We start from the raw sequence: 16,442 nt of genomic DNA, 5'->3' as shown, positions 1-16,442 counted from the left end.
GACACACAAGGCAATTTAATACATTTGCACACATGAGCATGCACACACACACACACACTCCTGCATCACACATTTATAGAACACAAAGACACAGTCTAGGAGGTGTTCACACACATTCACTGTAGCTAATGAGACACCTAGACTCTAGCACGCAGAATCAGGATGCTCTGGGCCAATCACGGCGCTCAGTCTGGGTGAGCATACGTTTGTGTTAGCGTACCTTTGTGTTGGCGTGTGTTTCTGTTAGCGTGGCGCAGGCGACTAGGATGGATGCAAGTCGGTCTTTTATTGGATCGCTATGCCCGGGTACATAAAATGGGACCCTAAATTGAAAAACATAGATCATATCTGGTCAGAAATCAATAAGAGGAGGACCTGGAGGTGCAAATAGTGTGTGTGTGTGTGTTAATTTTTATATGTTTGACAGTACATGGACAGTGTGTTTGTGATTGTGCGTGTATGTGTGTGTGTCATAACCCGGCTCCTAGGCTATAGCAAATACAGCGTAGGACAAAAGATGGCAATAAACTGAAGTTATATTGTGAGAACAAAACAAAGAGAATGTGCTGCTGCTGCTGGCGGGGATGCAGCCGAATGCCAGAGAGAGACCAGAGCAGAGTTGAGTCTGGGTTTTTATACTTTTAGGAGTGCCTGAACCAGGTACTCCCAATCCACTCTGATGATGGTACCTTCAAGGACATAGGAAAAACAATAACTGGTCAACCACATCAACACTAGACAGGGACCGTCACCCCCCCCCCCCCCCCCCCCCCTTAAGTCGGTGTCCCAAATGGATCACTGGCATACCACCACCACACCACGCAGGTACAAAATAACAAAAATAAATATGTATGTATGTATGTATGTATGTATGTATGTATATGTGTATATATATATATATATATATATATATGTATATGTATGTATGTATGTATGTATGTATGTATGTATGTATGTATGTATGTATGTATGTATGTATGTATGTATGTATGTATATATATATATATATATATATATATATATATATATATATATATATATATATATATATATATATATATATATATATATATGTTCAACAAAATAGCAAGATACATGACCTTCATGCTGGATTCTTCAACTGTAACCTCCCCCCCCATCCTCAGCAACCCTGGTACCTGAGAAGCAAATTAAGAAGATAGGTGCAGCAAGAACAGATGAATAACAGTACAAGAGGCCATATCAACTTGGAAATTCACACCAATGACTGTTCGCTGCAGAGGAACACGAGACAGTGCATCTGCAATGACATTCTCTGTTCCCTTTATATGTCCAGGTCAAATGCCTGGAGGAACAGTGACCCAGAGGCGCATTAGCCTGAACCAGGTACTCCCAATCCACTCTGATGATGGTACCTTCAAGGACATAGGAAAAACAATAACTGGTCAACCACATCAACACTAGACAGGGACCGTCACAGTGTGTGAGGAGCAGGCGTTATGGGGTGATCATCACTGCACATCTGTTTAATATGTCCATAATGCAGGGTGTGTAGAATAGTCATACACCCAGGGGTGGTGGGTAGATCAAGGGGATGATTCACTCTATACACACACACACACACACACACACACACACACACACACACACACACACACACACACACAATTGTGCACCACTGGAGAGGATATAGAAGTAGAGTGAGATGGAAAAGTTTGAGAGGTTTGCGAAATATGTAGTTGAGAGAGAGAGAGTGAGGGAGAGGGGGAGAGTGTGATGTTCTCGGGGGTGGGCGGGTCGGGGTACTGTGAAAAGGAGAGGATCATTTGCTTAAAACTCACCATCGCTAGCAGCCAAAAAAAGACCTGGCCACCTGACAACCCAGCGGACGCCCCTTTGGGTCCAATTTACATTCCCCCTCCTCCTCCATCCTTGAATTTGTATCCAGACCAAAACAGAAGGGTGCGATCTCCAACCTGCGAAGCGACCCCCGCTAATCCTGTGCTGCGTCGATATTGAACTAAAGATTAAAGCCGGACCCTAATCTGTCCCTTTCATCCTCACCACCGCAGCACACCCGCCCCCCGGCCCGCTTTCATCCATCACGGGGGCTTATGTGTCCAGTTTAGCACAAGGCTTTTTCTGTGTGGTAACAACCTCTCTCCAGGCTATGACTGAACATTAGTCAATGCTGTTATTAAGCAGTTAACTCATGGTCTAACAATAATGTACTAATGGTATTCATTTAGCTAAGGAAATGGTGTTCATATTTACTAGGGAATTTATGTATTTAATATTGAATGGGGTAAGGGGTATCCCTAACCTGAATCATATCCCTTACCCACTTACCCTAATCTTAGGAACTACCCTAGCCAGAACCCCCCTTTAAGAATGCTTATTAGTGCATTAACTGTGTTTAAAAATGACCTTTTTCAAGGTTAATGCATCACAAATGGCACAATGGGAAAAGCTGATGAGGAATGGTCGGGGGTACCTCCATTTTTCCTTTTCCCCCCTATACTTTCATATTCAAATTTGAGTTAATCCTTATGGCTCCGAATTTCCTTTGTAGCGACGCCCGGTCTTTGTGAGTTGTTTTTTGTTTCTCTTTTCGGATAACGCTGTTCTTTAACCTTAAATGAAAGCCCCCCTTTCCTGTTTTATCCGGAACGGCAGAGAAGAGGGCCTCCGCTACCTGAGTGGTAACATACAGTCAGAGTGGAGTACAGGCCTTTCAAAGTCCTACTAGGCGCCACAAAGGCATCAATGGCGGCTCGGACTGTAGGAACCTGCAAAGGTCCAATTGAAGGGTCTAGACCTCACAGTGTGTGTGTGTGTGTGTGTGTGTGTGTGTGTGTGTGTGTGTGTGTGTGTGTGTGTGTGTGTGTGTGTGTGTGTGTGTGTGTGTGTGTGTGTGTGGACGGACCTTGTTCCCTGGTCGTCTCTGAAGCCTTTGCTTTCCCACAGTGTCTGTATGCTGGCGGATCTGCTCACTTTTATGCCTTTGCACTGGGTTGCTTCTGTGTGTGTGCGTAAGTGTGTGTACTGTTAGTCCCTGCGGACGGTGAAGATGATGCCTTTGACAAAGTGTGGTAGGCTCATTAGGACTTGTCACTGTATGAACAGTAGTCTGTCTGTGTGTGTGTATGAGGGTGCGTGTTTTGGTGTGTGTGGATGTTTGAGGGTGCATGTGACTTTTGTGTATCCAGATCTGGGTAAGCCACGTCTCACTGTGTGTGTGTGTGTGTGTGTGTGTGTGTGTGTGTGTGTGTGTGTGTGTGTGTGTGTGTGTGTGTGTGTGTGTGTGTGTGTGTGTGTGTGTGTGTGTGTGTGTGTGTGTGTGTGTGTGTGCGTGCAATCACGTGTGTGTAGTTCTATCTGTGTTTCAATCTCAGTGTGTGCAGGTGGGTGATCATGTACGGATCGTCTTATGAAAGATTAGAACAAGAAAATGGAATCTGTTTGGACGAATTATAAGAAAACAATCTGCTGTCATTGGGGAAACAGAAAATGAAGTCAAAAGCGAGCCACGCATGGCTATGCATGGAGCTCATTTGCTCTATTGGTGCGTGTATGTGTGTGTGTGTGTGCGTGCGCATTTCTGCGCGGGTATATCCGTGTGATTGCATTCCCATGCGTGTGTATGCACTGTATATCCCCACCTACAGTATATGTGTACATCGCATCTGCTCAAATCTGTGTGTTGGGGTCTAGGAGAGAGAGAGAGCTAGGGAGAGAGACTATCCAAGAAGCAGGCTAAAGGATTGCACTCTCTAGCATGTTGACAGTGAGCCTGACGATTCATTAATCTAAGCAAATCCCCCAAAGTTACTCGAGTGTGGTTTCTATTTTCACATTTCCTATTAGTTCCTCCATGTGGATTAAGCAGTGCAGTTCACGAGTGAGTGGCCAGCATCAGCCCGGCTAGGGGCCGGCGAGGGCCCTGCACGTATAATTGGCTTGTAATGGTTTTAGGGCCCCTGCTTGCATCAGTTATAGGGATAGATTTGAACAGGGGAAAAGCGTGCAGTCTCTTTTCCCTGTTTTGTCGTCATGTGGCACGTGTTGTGGCCTGGGGAACTTTTATATCAATATATGTATTTGTGGATATGTATCGATGTAGTTATTTTAATAGATTTTCTTTCTGGGGGAGTTATAATTTCTAGATTAAAAACATGCATCCAGTTCTTGCTGAACGACGACGTACACAAGCTAATAATGAACGGTTGTCTGCAGGTATTTGGCAACAACATCCTCCAACATTGGGATTTGTAAAAGCAAAATCTATTGTTCTTGGGAAAACAATCACTCAATTATAATGTTGGGTGTGTTTGTGTGTGTGTGTGTGTGTTTTTTGGTCCTCTTTGGGGCTTGCCCTGCAGTGTGTGATAATTACATGTGGGGGGTTTTAGAAGTGCATCCATTTAGTTTTGATTGGTGGGTTTGGTTCTTACTCCGCGGGATTGCAGCATCGCTGGCTTGGGCCCGTGGTGCTGGAAGGGGGTTTTGTGATGAAACACGTCAGGTGTCAAGACAACTTTAGCGGCCCCTGTCACCACTAGGGGCCACGGGAGAACTCCTGATTCACATTCTCTCTCTGTTTCACTACTATTCGGATCTCTCCTTTTCTCTTACTTTCAGTCTATCTCTCGCTCTCTGTCTCTATATCTCTTGGTCTCTTTCTTACCGTCTTTAGAACTCAATGTCTCCGTCTCTTTAGATCTCTGTCTCTTTTTTTCTGTCTCCATCTCTCAGTCTATCTATCTCTCTCTCTCGCTCTCGTTCGCTCTCTCTCGCTCGGTCACTGTCCCACTCTGTTTCTTTGCTTTTCTGTCTCTTTTTCTCTGTCTGTTTCTGTTCAATTTTCTCTTTCTCTGTCTCTATCTACCGCTCTCTCTCTCCCCATCACCGTTCTAATGGGCCTCATCAAATTGCCAGTGCTGAGGTCGCTCTCTCTGTTTCCATGTCAAAGTGTGGTTGACCATAACTAATTATCTCCCCATTATAGATGCTCATTAAATGATGCTTGCTTACACACAATTAGTAGTCCTCTGCAGCAGCAGCTGAATGCCCTACAGTCGGGGGGGGGGGGGGGGTGGGTGTGTGTGTGTGTGTGTGTGTGTGTGTGTGTGTGTGTGTGTGTGTGTGTGTGTGTGTGTGTGTGTGTGTGTGTGTGTGTGTGTGTGTGTGTGTGTGTGTGCGCGCGTGCGCATGGGTCTATCCATGTTTTGCGTTTAATGTTGTATAAATATTGTCTCCAATGCAGGGAAGACCTATTCTAAGAAGACAAGTTTACAGTTTGTAGTATGAGCAGTTGAATACACACCGCGTGGTAATCCTGGTTTGGACGGTGGACCTTCAGCTATCCACCTGTTCATTCATGCATTCAAAAAGCATGTTGAATTTGGAATAGAGAATATGAATCATCTTATAAAAAAGGTAACATTTAATAAAAAGTAATTTTAACTTCATACAATTGAGGTGGCATATGCAACTTGACTTTTCCTGCCCCATTAGGTTGCTGGTCATGTAATCCAATTTAAATTTAAATCTCCTTCATCATTAGACAAGCCTGAAGGAAGAGCAAAATGAGGCTAACGTACAATTCATGAGTGCTCCATTGCTTGTGGATAACCAATTTTCTGAGGAACAAGTTAAAGATTTATGAATAAAACAATGAAGTTGGTGTTTTGTTATAGTAGTATTTTCTCATTAAAGTCTTGATTTTGAGAAGAAGCTGCATTTTATACTCAAATCGAGTTTAAATATTGGTTAAATGCCATTGATGACCTTTTCTTTAAGCAATCCAAGGGAAATGTTCACATACAATTTTAACAGTCTGTATTGTTTTTTCTTTTGTTCCTGGCCTAGAGGAAGGAGGAAATCTATTTTCCTTTGCCCGTTTAACATTTTATTTATCTCCACGGTACATGGTTTTGAATGATGTGCCACTTGAAAAAAGACATTTAGATTAGCTAACAAAGTAAATGTTTCATTAGCTTCAAACTCATTTTGTGCTGCCAGACCCATCATTTAATGAGCCTGTCTGATATTCTGCAGAAACCTTTGGATAACCTAACCTCAGAAATCCTCAGGCAGCAATTTGATTGGATGTATGACAAACACTAAACTAAAGTCCAACCTTTAGCACTGAATTTAATTTCAAAAATATCTCATGAATGCCTGTAGGTCTTTGGCAACAACATTCTCTCACCTTGGGATTTGTAAGAAAAAATCGATTGATCTCGGAAAACAAGCCAATCATGTTATATTTTATGTAACAATGAAGGACATTTTAAGAAAAATAAGCAATATATATGTCTATCGCTTGTTTTTCTGAGATCAATCGATTATTCACCTGCCCAGCAGTGAATAATCATTGGGTTAGAAAATACCATCGGACCTGCATTAGCTAAAGCTGTTCCTGCACAACAACTCCTTTCCCCCCTCTCTCACACTTTTCTTTCTCCGTCTCCCATGTCCTGCTGGTGTCTCTCACTCTCTGTTTTTCCGTCTAGTTTGTATGCTCACTCTGTTTTTCCGTCTAGTTTGTATGCTCTCTCTCTCTCTTTCCCTGCTATGATCAATCTTTCCAGCATGTGCTTTATAGACCGCTCCCTCTCTCACCCCCTCACCGTCACACTGTCTCTCCCTCTCCCTCTCTATGTGCCCCTCTTCACATCGCTCCCCATTTCTCTATCTCTCTACCTGTCACTCAATCTCTCCCTTTCTCTTCAGTACTCTATCTAACTCTCTGTGTGCAACAATCAAGCCGTCATTATCTCTCTCTCACTCACTCACTCACTCACTCACTCACTCACACACTCACACACTCTCTCTCTCTCTCTCTCTGTGTCTTAGACACACACATCAACTGCAAAGACCCTCTTGCTTCACAATGCCTTCCATGCGCTCATCATTTCCTCCTAAAGCTCCTCTCCTCCCCCAGCTCCGCCCATGTGACCCCGTCACGTCTCCATGTTCCGCTAATGTGAATGCTTTCTCAGTGTCTGCACCTCCCCACTCACCTCCTTCCCTCCCCATGCATCTATGACCTCCTCCAACCCCTCCTCCACCTCAACCTCCTCCACCTTTACCTTCTCCCCCTACTCCTCCTCCTCTCTCCCTCCTCCACCTCTACCACCCCCCCCTCCTCCTCCTCCTCCTCCTCCTCTTCATCGTTCGGACCCACGGCTCCTCCCCGGTGGATGGCGGTGCCTCCTGAGAGTCGAGGGGTTTCTTCATCATCGTGGTGACGGTGATTAAAATCTGATTGGGACGTGATGGACAATCAGAGCCCTCGCCAATCTCATTATGAGTGTGTGTATGTGTGTGTGCATGTGTATTTTGTCCCTTTCCTTGAATGTGTTTTGTCTAAGTGTGTATGTATTTTCTGTCCTGCATATGTGTTTTGGTCTGACTCTGTATTCTTGTATTCAAGGTGTTTTTTTTGCCTGTGTGTGTGGGCGCGTTTTTTGTCTGGGTGTGTGTGTGTTTTACCTGTGGGTGTATGTGTGTGTGTTTTTGCTTACGTGTCTGTGCCTGTGTGTATATGTTTCTGTATGTGTGTATGTTTCGGTGTGTATGTGTTGGTGTGTGGGTGTGTGTGTGTTTGTGGATGGTGCTGGTTCCCATTTCAATTGCCCCGATTGCCTTGAATTAACAAGGCATCCCTCCAGGTGTGGTGGCTCATAACAGGTAACGAGTGCAGGGGGGGCAGCGCGGCCAACCATGGAGGGAACAGTAACCTTGGAGTGTGTTCCAGGACACCCTTGCCACTGACAGTGTGTGGAGCAGGGCCATTTTTATTGTGTTTTAATACACTAGCATTAGCATAGCCACGGGCCGCGTTCGTCAGCTCTTCAACCGCACTTGACATTTTATTTTTCTGTGTGGTTTTTGGCAGGGGGTTGTAGAAGTTGCTGACGTGGCGCTAATCCCGCTGTAGGTGGGATCGATGCGCTCTGGTATCCAAGTCAATCACGTCAGATTGCACAGAAGGTCTTTATGTTTTCATTGTTGATGAAGACACAATAACATGATTAAACACCCAGGGATCCAGGGAAGTTTCCGTCCTACCATTGAAATGAGAGTCAAGGATTGTTTCTTCCAACAAATTCATCGTCCAAATGTATTTTTCGGATGAATATTTTACTCAGAGTACAGAGACAACGTTGTCTTCCTGCTTATTATATCTGTCAGTTAGCTATTCTTAAGTGTTTGCTCTTAACCAAATTGTGCCATTGCAGCATAATTTAACACACAATGAAGGCTTGACGGGCTATCGGAGTGATCTAGCAAGTATCATCTTTTTATTTTATATTTTTATCCCGAGGGTGGGGGAGATTATCTGAATGAATGATGGAGGTGGCCTTGTTCGCTCAATCGCCCCCCCCCCCCCCCCCCCCGATCTCTTTCTCTCTATCCATAAATCAGCTGTCATCATCGCTCTCTATCGCTCTCGCTCTCCCTCTCTCTCGCTTTCTCTCTCTATCTCTTGCTCCCTTCTCTCTCTTGTAAACATGCATATTTACCCTGGTAAATGGCAACCCCTCCTCAGTAAACACATGCTGTGAGTTGCTGTGGATGTGTGCGTTTTTGCACTGTGCGTCAGCCCGCCACGATGGATGACACGTCTGCTGTATATTCCCGCCGTAATGTGTTGGCCGCCGCCGCGGCACAGCCCTCTCTCCACCAGCGCCGTCGACGGCGTGGCTCTTGGAGAGGAGCGGGCGGCCAGGGGAATGAGGAACAGCAGAATATGGTTTGGTCGAGGACAAACACTTTGTCCTCGCTTGTCTCTTGTTTCTTTCCTCCTTCTGGGATAAACGCTGGACTCGCATTAAGCTGCCAAGCTTTTTTTCTCTTTTTTTATTGTATTATTATTATATTTATGTGTTGCAGGGGGGGAGACATCCCTCAAGTCAATTTAAATTAGCATCAGGTTTAATTTAGAGGGGCCGGGTCGTGATTCACAGACCGAGTCGCTTGACTGGAAAGACACTGTGTCCGGCCAGCAGGATGCTAGGACGGAGGATAGGAGAGTATGTTCTGCTGCTGATTCATGCTCTGGCTTTCTCAAGAGAATCACCCAACACACTTTAAGGCTACGTTTACATGATGACTGTCTGAACAGAAGACGCAAAAGTGGCGTCGCGTCTTCCCTTTTTATTCCGCGTTTAGACAAGCGCTTTCGGGAGGAAATCTGCGTGCATACAGTGACGCAAAAGTGTGTGGAATTTGATTGGGTATTCATGTCAGGTGGCTAGGTGGTGCTGCGATACTATCACACAACACCGTCATGTCTGAGCGCATGGGTCGAATCTTCCTTCTTCTCTTATCTGCACCGCGAAAACCAAAACATAATTACAGATCCTTCTCTGTTCAGTAATACTATCCGTACATATCCTTTACATTTCGTGGAAAGACTCCTGTGAGTTTATTAGAGCTGCCAGAACAGATGGTCCGACGTATGGAAATAATCCAACATTTTTGTTTATCTCCTTGTACTGGGGCATGTATGTGAAGTAATCGTGTGTGCGACGTGAGCAGATCTGAGCAGAGTTTTGCGTCTTGGCAGTGTAGACCGAAACGCTAAGGCGGAGCGTATTCAAGTTTTCTACTCTGGAGGGTGGTTTCAGATTTTTGCGTTTTAAAGCCCCAAAAACGCTGTCACCATCTAAATTAAAGGAAAGGGCTCGAAACACTCCAGCCAATGATTTCCAGACCCACCGAGTGGCATTGGACGGTAAGTACGTTAATCAAACGGTCGTATTGCACTCCCCCTCCCCAGCGCAACCCCTTCGTGCACGTACTCAAATCTCGTGACCCAGAGCTACTTCTGTTTGTTGTTATCCTGCGGTAGCTACTGGAGCTAGCTAACTAGCTAATGGCTCGCTTTCGCGCATGTGTTCGCTCGTGCATGATTGCGCGTCCATGTACTTGGAATGGGTGGAGTCAGAGTCAGCTTTGAGGGAGAGGGGGTAGGACCATTTGAGTTGTGTATTTTTCAAAATTTGCTGGTGTTTCGCAAATCCCATACCCAACCTTTAAGGATAGGGTTAGTGGGTTTACGTTAGGGTTAACCCTTAGGCTATTGACATGAACACAATCATTTGCTAACACACTAGTAAATGATTAGTAGACCAATAATGAAATGTTATTTAAATAATTGTACCCTATACTGTACCCTAAAAGAGTTACCCACTCAGTAATGGCTATGGTCAGTTCATTTCAAAATATACCTCACCTCCCCCCACAGCTTGTAATGTGCATCAGCAGGCTTTGAACATTAAATACTTCATGAGGATTTCAAATTGGAAAACATCCCATTTATTTGTATCGGTTTAGAGTATTGGTTGAAATATCACAGTTCAGTGGTCAAGTATGGTGTGTGGGGGGGAGGGAGGCTCAATGTTATTGAATCTGATTCCAATGGGTGTGCGATGCCTCAGATACAGGTGGGCAGAGGCTCTGAGGAATTTGCAGCCCGAAGGCAAATTAATTTTTTCCCCTCTGGGGAGAAATGTATGGAATAATATCAGTCGGGACGAATACTAGGATACGTATTCTTGGCTACATGCTCTTCAGAGGCAAAGAGACTTTAGAAAAGTATATCTTACTACTATAATAGCAGGCCTGTTGCACAAGTTACTCAAGTTGGTCAGTGCACATGTGCCAAGCAGCCTGCAGCTCACACACACACACACAGCACGCGCGAACGCATACATACACCGCAAGCACGCACATACACACCGCATACACACAAACGCCCGCACACACACATGCGCACACATCGCACGTCAAGACTCAAGACAAAGGCAGCAACACACTCGCCCAGGTAAGACGTTATGTTTTTAAACACAACAGCTCCGCCATCGACACACGCTCCCAGGTAAGAACACACACGCACACACCGCAGCGACGCACGCGTCCAAAGAAAGACGTTATGTTTGAAACATAACGTCTCTGCCATTGACACACACGCAGGTAAGAACGCACAGTGACACTGGCCCAGGTAAGACGTTAATAAAATTATCGAGTTGGAGTGTACCTGCCCCAAAGTGTGTTCGCACATGGCCAGCTCTACACTGCCTTTAGCAGAGGCAAGCGTGCCAGAGGTGTAAAGGTACGAACACACCAAACGCGTACCCGCGTAAGATTTACGTGCGTAACGCAGTTAAAATGTTGCTTGACCATTTTGTGTCAAAAATTGTCCTAGGTACGCAGCTACGCGCCTGTGGCTGCGCTGGATTTAGGAGTCCGAGGAAGGAAACCCAAACGCCGCCGTGTTTGGGTGCATGATAGAGCTTGGATCGGGTTAGATTAAATAATCTCGGATAAAAATAACAATAATCGGGTTAAATAACTTCACATTGTGTGTCTGGTGTGTTTCCAGCATTCGTAGTGTTGATCAGCAGAGAAATAGTCCGCCAAGACGTTGCTTAGCAACCAGAGACTCTGTCCATGCAAGTGAACGGAGCGTTTCGTCATAACTATCAAACCAAACATACTTCACATTGACCGAGCGAACATTATGAAAGTAAAATGCACATTTCTCGCTAAAAATGTTTCCATAAACGCATGTAATGGCGTAACTATGTTACTATTTCCACCCATGAATAAAGAAAGATGTCGACCTTATGCTTCTGTGCAAGCGTCACTACTCTCTGCCAGTGACGTCGGGTCAAGCTCCACGCTGATTGGCTATCGCGACTAAGCATCACGCGTATGAGCGTAAAAAGTTCAATTTTTTGAACTCCTCGCGTACGCGCGTATATGTACGCCAGTGTTTCCGCTAGAAGAAATTGGTGCCGGTCATGTGACCGGGAAGGTTTTATTTTACCGGTCAAATTGGAAAAAAAACGGTCGGATATTGTCCGTGTTTATTGCACTTAAAAAAAATTGATAGGCAGGCTATATAAAGAAGAAGAAGTGTGTGATCATACTTTGATTCGCCATGGTTGTTAAATACCGGTGCTCCGCAAAGCTTGCCGCCGGCTTTCGCTAGCTTGCCGCCGTTTAGTTCATAAACCTACGGTAGTCTATAGGGGAGCGTGTCTATGTTCCCCGAGTCCTATGTTCCCGCTCCCCGCGTTACGGCCATCCGGAGGAGCACAGAGCTTTTGGCCGAGATATTATTATACAATTATATTATATACTATTATATAAAGAGCTCCGGGAGTCGCAAACGGCAACAATCACTTTCTCCTCCATGCTGCAGTTCACCCCGGACCGGACTGCACTGCACTGAGTTGGCCGGTTGAACGCTGATTGGGTGTTACGTTAGACATGTCAATCTGTTGAACGCCGATTGGCTGTCATTACGCGAATGCCGCGTCAAAGTTTAAATATTTTTAAAGATTGATAGATTGCGGGGAACATAGGACCCCGCTTTTCCCAAAAAGGGTCCTATGCTCCCCGGTATGTATGGCTACAGGGGAATATAGGAACCTTTTTGGGGAAAACCGGGAACATAGGACCTGCTCAATTTTGTTCTGCACAATGGTTGAATCTCCTCGTGACTAGTTGTTTGTATACAGCGCGCATGCTGTATGAGCGCAGGGTTGATGCGCACCACTTTTTTCTGTGGAGAACCAGCGCCTTGAACATTAAGCATAAAAGGAAACCGGATCGTTTTCGCCCGTTACGGCTCCGTGTGGACGGGGCCTTATTTCCAATCGGTCATTCTGACCGGAGACATTTAGAATTTTCGGTCCTCCTCATTTTTTTTCCGGTCAAAGACCGGTAATTACCGGACAACGGGAACTCTGATGTACGCGCGTATATGTACGCGCGTATATGTACGCAGCTCATACGCCGCTAACGTGGGTAAAATGTTGCTTTAGCGCATTTAACGCATGTACGCAGCTCATACGCGCGTAAACCAATGGTTCCCTATGGAAGAATTGCCTATTTTATACGCGTCCATACGCGGGGTACGCGTTTGGTGTGTTCGTACCTTAAGGGTGTTTGTTGGAGACCACAAGGACAGACAACATTGCGTATTCAGAACTGCACTTTGCTGACAAAAAAAGTGATACATATTAACCTGCGGAAATGTTTGCAATACAATGTTACCAGTTCACTTTACTGTGTGTTTGGGTCTACTTATTTATTTTATGATTTTATCTCGCACTTCAATTTTGGTACACAGAGAGGAGTTGCTATAGATTACATTGTACATATGTGCGATGACAATCAATGGATTCTGAATTAAACCATAGATAGTATATAAAATGGATGTAGCATCCCGGCAGACCTCAGTTCTTCCAACTGCATCCAATTCTCTTGGCTTATGAGCGTCGCCATCTTGTCAAAGTAACCAAAAAAGGGCATTGATGTGACGTTGGGGGGAAGGAGATACGCCCATCTAGGTGACGTACACCGAATTAGCTCGTAGCTCATTAATTTTTAGACGATCGTTTGGTACAGTTGACCGCAAGGCAAGGCATCTTGGCACCGGAATGAACAATAGGAATGAACGCAGTCGAGGTCAAGATGACTGAGAAAGCATGCTAATCCTGAAAACTAGCCTCCGAGGCGAGGGTCAGCGGCTAGCTGTCACTCAAGAGGCCGCGTCCCTAATTATTCATACATTTTAACCGCCAATAAAATAAATTCCCCCCCCTCAGTGTTGTCATGGAGATATGAACTAAACATACTGGCTAGAATGTTTTTTTGGACCAGGATGTAAATAGGTTTAATAAGACGGTGAAAACGGCCTGTTTAACAAGTGAGTCAAAGAAAAATTGCTCACTTTTGGTCCCACCTCGTAGTGGCCACCCGGTGCTACTGCAATGTTTGTCACTTCCGCATTGGATGCTGGTAGAACTCGCTGTGGTTGGGGCTTGAATCAAACTCATGACCCACTAGAGGTTGAGTGTGCGCAACGCGTGCGCGGAAACTCTAGTTATATTAATGAGAGCACGCCTCATGACATGATCAACCCCCTGCCAATGTCTGATCTGCTGTCTCTGTGAACGCACATTCTGTGTTCACTCGTTTAGGGTTGATTAAAAGTGCAACTGAATGATGCTGTTCTGCTCTTTTTGCTCTTGCTCTTTATAAAGAATTTAAAAAAACTGAATAACAGTGTTATGTCCACTCCAACTGGCTGATAAACGGTGTGACACGAATAAGTGTGGCTGGGTGGCGGTAATCACTATTGATTAGCATTGGCTGCTGATACTGGCTGCAGATACTGTACTAGCTTGTAGCTAAAAATAAACTGGGCATATCTGTAGCCAATGCTGATGTGATTTCAGTAATGTTATCAATAGAATCACATCCTATAACTGATATTTAGTTTTTAGATCAACATATACTCCTTTTTCATTGGACAAGGTCAGACTCATATAGATATCAAAGGGCATAGGTCATGGAGGCCATTTTTCTCCATCCTACTTGGGACCATGGGCCTCTGAGAGATTTAAGCTACCATTCTTTTAATACATTTTCACACATCTACAGGTTTGGTTGCATGAAATGTAAACAAAGGTTAACCCCTCCTGTAAACATTTGAATGATAAGGGCAAATTTGTGTTTACAGTATCCATATCAACGAACAACTGTTTAGATACTGTAGAGCAGAGGTCAGACGAGCAGCACGCCCAGCAGAAACACAATAGAAGGAAACTCAACATTTCTCTTTTAAGGATAAAAAATACACAAATACGCTGTTATGTTTTAGTCAGAGTGTGTTTCTGTTGAGTGCCAGCTCCATGCAAACATCAGCCATGACTCGGAGGGACTGGGCTCCGGAGTCTTTTTATTCCCAGGAGAGCCCAAACAAATGTATAGTGACAGGTTCAATGCCAGGCCACAGGTCTGGGTCCGACCGCGCTGGCCGCTGTAGAGACAGGGGTTAGGGAGACTTGGAGGAAACCGCATTATTGTGACACAGGAGCAGGGAAATGGAGGGAGGGAATGGTGTTCACATTCGGTGGGCCAGGATTTCTCGGGATTATATTTTCCTCGAGAGCAGACTTGATTTTAATTTCCTAACCTTATGTGGCAGGTTGAGCTATACCTCTGGCCGGTCTCGGGGTATGATTGGCCGAGCCATAGCCATCCTGAGTAGGGAGGCAGACTTTATTTTAGTATAAGGTCGGTGGACGTCATCGGGAGGGTGTTTTTTCCACCTGTTGTTTTGCTTCCGGGGCGTCCATTACTCGGTGGCGTAGGCTGGAAGTTGGCTGCTTCGCATAGCGTGGCTTACAAATTAGGTGCTGGTTTGGGATCAACTGGAGGTAGGCTGCTATTAATTTACTATTCTCGTCAGTCAACGTATGTAAACTAAAGGCTATCTCTTCTCCGGTTGTGCTGCTAGCCGTAGATGAGCTGCGAATTCGCTCTCCATGACCGGCTGTTCCAAACTGAGGCATTCATCGGCCCCATGCCTTGAAGTGGATCGTGGCCAATTACCCCAACGTCACCGAAGGGCTGCTGTTCTCTTACGCCACAAATTAAATCTTGCATGCATGATGACCTGCATGCGCATTTAATTGTTTTCTTTGTTTTATGTGTATTCGGCTACGCAGTGGTGTGCTGTCCGTCTGCCCTGCTTGCCCTGCATGGCATGCCGCTTATTGTTTGTGCTAATGTGGTTATGCAGTGTTGTGCGTCTCCTGGCTCTGCTTGACCTGCATGTGCAATCTATTGTTTTCTTTGCTTTATAGGCTAAGGCTACGAAGTGGTGTGCTGCCCATCTTCTCTGCTTGACCTGCATGCACGGTTTATCGTTTTCTTTGTTTCATAGGCTAAGGCTACGCAGTGGTGTTCTGCCCATCGTCCCCACTTGGCCTGCATGCTGCTTTATGCTTTTGTTTGTTTAATTTGTCGGTTCTTTTCATTTCTTTTCATTTAGTTTATTCGTCCAGTCTGCTAGATTTATTGTGTACTATTTTGTGTGACCCAGGTGGTGACCAGACATGTAATTAGTATCCAGTAATTCTGATAAATTATATTCATTTGAGGTCTGAAGTCTCTGGCCCAGATTGTACGAACTTGTATTGCCTAAAGCTTTTGTAGCGTCTCGGGTGTGGCTATAGCACATGTTAGCTAGCACAGTTCTGGTCCTGGGGTATCCCCTCCCCTAGGTGGCGTTGTCGACATTCAACAAATTCTTGCCACGGTCACAATTGGCGTTGTCGGCAGGATTATGGAGTCAGTTTCCTGCCATAATTCAAACCTGAAAAAAAAGTTTCATAGGCTTGTATGTCTGGGTTTGAAAACTCAACACCTTGTAAAAAAGGTTTTGCAACACTGAAAAAAGAGATTATAACCTGAAAAAAAAAAAAACTAAAATTCAAACATCTGTAAACATGATTTTGTGTTCTATTTTATCTTCTTCATCATTTTCACCAACACATTTTCAAAGTTCAAACAATTTCACCAGCGCATTTGCAGAGTTTCAAATCTGGCACTGTTCTAACAGTGTATTTCATTGTTGCCCGGTTTTG

This window comes from Gadus chalcogrammus, chromosome 4, assembly GCF_026213295.1.
Source record: "Gadus chalcogrammus isolate NIFS_2021 chromosome 4, NIFS_Gcha_1.0, whole genome shotgun sequence".
NCBI lineage: Eukaryota > Metazoa > Chordata > Actinopteri > Gadiformes > Gadidae > Gadus > Gadus chalcogrammus.
This window is presented reverse-complemented; position numbering follows the sequence as displayed.